We start from the raw sequence: 5,960 nt of genomic DNA on the forward strand, positions 1-5,960 counted from the left end.
CTCTGCCCTTTGATGTTTTAGTTCTAAAGCTTGACTTTAGTTCTAAAGTGATGCCACTATAATAGTCTTTAGTAACTTTGTTTTGCCATGGTAATAACTGTGGGCTCATTCCTAGCTTACAGTTTCCGATGTTAAAAAACAACTCTAGGCTGAAAATGGAGAATTTAGGACTGCCGGATGATTTTAAAAGATGAAGGAAGTATTGTAGGGCCTTTTCTAAAGATTAAGCTGTGGTCTTTTTTTTAAGCATCTAAATTTAATTTATCCCAAGTCACAGATGGTAAAACTAAGAGTCTTATTGAATTTACATTCAGCTTATATAACCTTTCTTTCCCCTCCCTTTTCTTCTATTCTTTAAAATTCAACTTTAACACAAAAGAGAGTGCTTGAAATCAGCCACATCTTACATTAGAAACACAGGGTCACTGCTACTTATAGGAGAATTGATTGGGAGACCATGCTATACAGGTTGGCATTCCATTGACTTAGAGTCAGAAAAATGCTCACTCTTGACCCTGAAGAATAGGGGGAAAGGAGGAAGGGTAGTAAAGAAAGTCATGAGAACTGCTACAATTTCAGTGGGCAAGATCTATTTTAAGCAATGTCACAAATTGGGGGTAGTGGAAGAATAAAACACTGACCCCTTCTAAATCACTGTGGGGAGTGGGCCTGTGAGTTCACATAGCAGGTGGTAGAGAAATTGTTTCTCTTTCCAATGTCTCCTAGCTAGCTTGCAGTTGGACAAAGAAAAGATAGGCTTAGCTGAGCACACTAGACACATTCTTACCAACTGGCCCCAGCAAAATAAAATAGGAGGGACTACCTTTTTCTCTGTGCACTGATTTTTATCATATAAGTATAACAAGGACTGCAAATATTTTCTTCTCTCTGATATGCAGAAATGCTGAGGGAAAGCTTGGCTTCTGCACCTTCATGGTTTTGACTCAGGAAACAGCCCTGGATAGTTTGAAAAAACTTTGATCAATTGTCTTTGGGGGAAATTGCAAGGACTAGGAGCCGTTCACCAGGTGGCTGGAATAATCTCTCAACTTTCTAGCCCTGTGGAGAGGTAGTGCTACCAGGAGAAGGCTTATCACCTAAATACTGAGAGAAAGAAAATAGTATACTACACAATTATCCTTTCCACATTGGGAGGGGTGGAATGAGGTGTGTGGCACCCCCTTAATCTGGAAAATTTGCACAAAATTTTTTGCACTTCCTTTGTACCAGAGAAGAAAAAATTGTGTATATTTATGGTATTAAAGAATATAATATGTTGATATTATACAATGCTATACATATTTTATGTATTTCTGAGTTTCTAAAAATTTTCTGTGTCATCTACTGGCCTTCACGTGTCATCTGCGGCTTCCACAAAACTCCCTCAAAATTTCCATTTAATTTCTTATGCTGACCCACAATATGTCGAAATTGCAATGGGGAAAGTAGAGATGTGGAAGGGATAGCTGTTACATTTTTTCTGAGTAAATACAATATTGGTGAGACAAATATGGTAGGACTTAGGAGGAGTAAGTGTGTTTCTGATTGTTAGGCATATATTTGTGAAGTCCAAGGTCACAGGAATAGTAGAGAAGGCTTCAATCTTCTGCAACCCATTTTGCCAGGGTTCAGGGGCTCAGAAGTGGATATCCTCTATAAGGAATAAGATAAAGAAACGTCTCTCTAGAAAGAGGAATAGGTATTGTCACCTGCTAGGAACTAAGGAAAGCTGTAGGTACAATGATATGCAGGATAAGGCACCAGCAAAGAAGCAGAAGACAACATCTGGTGCCATCAGCTCATATAAGTAGAGTTAAGGGGTACAAAAGATGTGGAAAGATGGAAATAATGGCAACAGGGAGAAATAACCAGTGATATAAACTGAAGAGAACATCAGGAAAAATGAACTGTGCACAGAGTAATGATGCAAGAGACATGAGTTGTAGGCAGAATGATGCTGGGCAGCCAATCAGAAAGGTAGCAATATGTAGAAGTGACCCAAACACCCCTGCCGGAGCTCTGCTCAGAGTAATACTCTAAGCATCTAAGTCTCTGCAGGCTTTTGAGGTATTGTTCCTTGCTGAGTAATGTTATTTCATATAGGCTAAGATAAAAAATACTATTTGTGTTCTTTGACCTTTAAACAAATCTATTCATTTTTTGACTTGTGAACCTTGTGCTTAAAAGGGGTGCTGGTGATGATACACTGGATATAGGACAGAGGAAGAATAGGTTATTCAGGAAATTCTTAAATTATCTATCTCAGAGTAATTAACCAGAGAAGTGAAAAATTCCCCCAAAGTGTACCTGGGGTCTTCTCTTTAAATGAGTGCCTCTGCTAAATGGGTTACCTAGGAAAAACTTCTTATTGTGCAGCCAAGCTCATGACATGCTGCCTCAGTGCCACATGAATGATCCTCTGGGGATAATTGTAATGGTATTTCATGGCCTTAGCCCAGGAGGAGAAAAGAAGAAATTCTTTTCTACTTTGCAACTTGAGCGGATTTGTTGTCTAGACTTGATAAGCAAGAGAGAAAGATGAGAGTTTATTGTCCTATTTTGATTACTTTCAAGGGACCTTTCCTGAATAGGACTTTTGGAAACATTCCAACACCTGAAAACTAAAGATAAAAAATGTTTAAGAATCCACATTTTTTTTTTCTTAATGAGCCTACTCAGTTTCCAGGAATCACACAGGCAATAAAATTAATGCATCAACATTTTTTATTGGTACAAAATAAATAAGCTTATCTTGAGCAAGTGGATGAGTTGTTTGATTTGCAGGTTATCAACGGATTCATTCTCATAATCCAATGAAGTGGGTATTCTGACATATTTACCATATGTCATCATTAATTAAACCAGACGAATTTCATAGCTGTTGGATTTTCATTCTTTATAATCAGACCCATGACATAGATGCCAATACATGAGGGCAGGGAAGCACCCAACTAGAAGATAAATAGCAAAGATATGCACTTTGTCTCAAATCTGAGGGATCAATCCTCCCTTCTGTTTCTTCCTCCTCTAACTGAGAAAGAAGCAAAAAGGGCCAATGGTAAGTGTCCCCATCAGTTCTGAGTGCCACAATGCTACCATATTATCTCAACAAATGCCTGTGTGGAGGCAGGGGTGGGGATTGGGGGGAAGAAAGAAAAGGGGAGTCAGTGTCTAGAAATGAGAGTTCAACCCCACCAGCAAGCAGCACTTGCTCCCATACTATACAAGATGGACAATACAACTCTTTTGTTCTAGCTTTCTCTTCCCAGAAACATTCAAAGCCAAGGTCAAAGATACATCACCAAATGGTGAATTCTGGGATACTTTTGTCTTGAGTTTCCCATTTCCATAACAGCACTATATGGGCAAGAAGCCAGGGTTACACAAAACAAATATGGAATTACAATATAATGTGGGGGGAAGGAGGTGCTAGCAGCTGAGGGAATAAGGAAAGGCCTTATATAGGAGGTCATACTGGAGCTGATCTTTAGGGATTTGGGGAGGGAGAAGTGAGACAGTAGCATGAAGGCAGAGGCAGGAGAGAGAATGTCATGCTTGAGAAACAACAAGAATGCAGTTTGGATATATTATAAAGTGTGTGGAGGGGAATAATGTTTAATAAGGTTGGAAAGATAAGTTGAGGATATGGCTTTATATGATGAACAGAAGAGTTTGTATTTGCTCCTAGAATCACTGGAATTTATAGTGGGGGGAGGGTATCTTGGTCAGATGCGAGCATAAGGAATATCAATTTGACATCACTGTGTGATGAAATCAGAGATCAGAAAAGAGAGACTTGAAAGAGGGAGAGCAATTAGGAGGCTATTATAATAGTTTAGGTAAAAGGTAATAAGAGTCTGAACTAAAGTCACAGCTGGGTGCGTACAGAAAGGTGGACTAGTGCAAGAGGTACTGGGGTGGGGCAGAATCAGGAAGTTGTGACAATTTGTAGGATATTGGAGTGAATAAGAATTTACGGACGACTCTGTTGAGCTTTAGAGTTTAGGGGTGCTCAAAACCCCAAAATATCAACACATCAGGTCCTGACAAATGAATTTGACTCAAGCCTTCTCTCAGCCAAAGTAAAGCAAAGTTTATTAAAGATTCACCATAATGGGTAGACTCTTAAGGAGCTTAAATATCTGTGACAATTGTATTGGACAAGTGGGCCACAATAATCTGACACAGAGTGAATCTTCACTAGATTAATCTCATTCCCTTCATGGAGGCAAGATGAATCTTACAGAAAGATTGGGAGAGGGATTTAGGGGTGATATAGAGGAGGGATTTGGGGAGGGTCTTGAGGAGGAGTCCAAGGAGGATCTTTGATGGAACTGAGGTCAGACTCCAGTAATGGGATTAAAGGGTGGGAAATAGCTGAAGGCTACCTGCAGAGGACAGACAATAGAGGGTAGTTTAAGGGTAACAGATTTTGATAGGATCTAGGGTGGGAAGTAGCTGGACAATGGAGGGCTAGACTAGGTTGAATAACAGAAATTTGGGCCTAGCTATAATGAAAGGCTTATGCCTTTAGGCAAATGCCTCATTAAGTGGGAAGATTCAATCAGAGTTCAAGGGGGATTTCCAGAGCCTTCACCCTATCAACTCCAAGGTTTTGAACCTGATTGCCAGTTAAGAGCAAAATAGCAACAAAAGAAACTGTTGGGGATGGAGAGAGGGAGATACCTAGAAGATCAAGAAGAGGTTCAACATTTTGGAGGCCCCAGCAAGATTGCAATGTTCTGTGTGTCGCTGCTGAGACCTCAGGGCCTTGGCCTTGGGGAAAGGGGAGGACTAGCCCTGCCCTAACTCTGAAGGGAGCTGGCCCCTGAGATGTTCCAGGGACCCAGGCCTCGGGCAGAGTTGGCCTAATTCCTCCTGGACTCGAACTCGTCCCTGCATTCAACTATCATGGAGTCCTGTTGTGACCTGTGGAGGTGAATAATTTTCAGTTTCTGGCTTTTCTGTTTCTGGTGAGGGTAGGCTGTTGGACAAGGCAGTAAGAGCCTGTCCCTCCAGCATCCCTGAGACATCGGGAAATCACCCACAGTCTGGTTTGTTATGTTCACAAATTGTCTGTTTAGTGATTTCTGGGCAGTTCTTGTTCATCTGTGTCTGCCTGTCTTTCAAGTCCTAGGTCAAGTTCTTGATTGGATTTCAGAGGAGTTCCTCTAAGGGAGTTTTCTCAACTTCTTGTAAAGAGACGTCCTTGTTTTCAAAGTTCTTATTTTTCTGTGTGTTTTTCTTCTGTATTAATACCAGCAATGGGGGGCATCCGCCAGTTTGTTAAAAACCCCTTTAGAATGCATTGCTAGCCATTTTAACAAGGCTTATCAGGAAGCCCATTATGGGATGAAACTGACAAATCTAAATTAGTCTTATTCTGTTGTAACAAGTGGCCTACCTTTGGCATAGGCCGACAGAGGGTACCTTTGACAAAGGGGCTGTGAATGCTGTTTGGGGAATAGTTACAGGAAATCCTGGGCACCCCAACCAATTCTCCTATATCAATGTCTGGCTCAATTTAATCATGCATCCACCCCCCCCTCCCCAACTAAAAACCTGCTTATTAGAACGGGGTATCCGGGTACTTGTTGCCCAACCAAAACCCAGAAGGCTACCCTGCCCCAGAAGACCCCCTGTCCTACAGTCATCTGAAGAGGACGTTCCCCCACCCTATAATCCAGGACCACCTCAATCTGCCCCACCTATGCCCTCACCCCTTCAGTCCCTGGACTCCTCTAACCTCCCCTTGTTTCCCAGACCACTATCCCCCTCACATACTAGGCCTGGGGCAACATATCACAGTGCACCCTCCTTCTCCCATCCCACTCTGTCACCTACCCCTGTTGACCTGCCCCTAAGAGAAGTCCCTACCCCAGAAGGCAGGGCTCCTTTTTTGATCTATGTTCCTGTATCAGCAATGCCATATTCACAATGCCTATGGAGATTACAAATAT

Source organism: Petaurus breviceps, unplaced genomic scaffold (genome assembly GCF_028583685.1).
Source record: "Petaurus breviceps papuanus isolate PSGF00001 unplaced genomic scaffold, PetGlider_PUasm1.0 126, whole genome shotgun sequence".
NCBI lineage: Eukaryota > Metazoa > Chordata > Mammalia > Diprotodontia > Petauridae > Petaurus > Petaurus breviceps.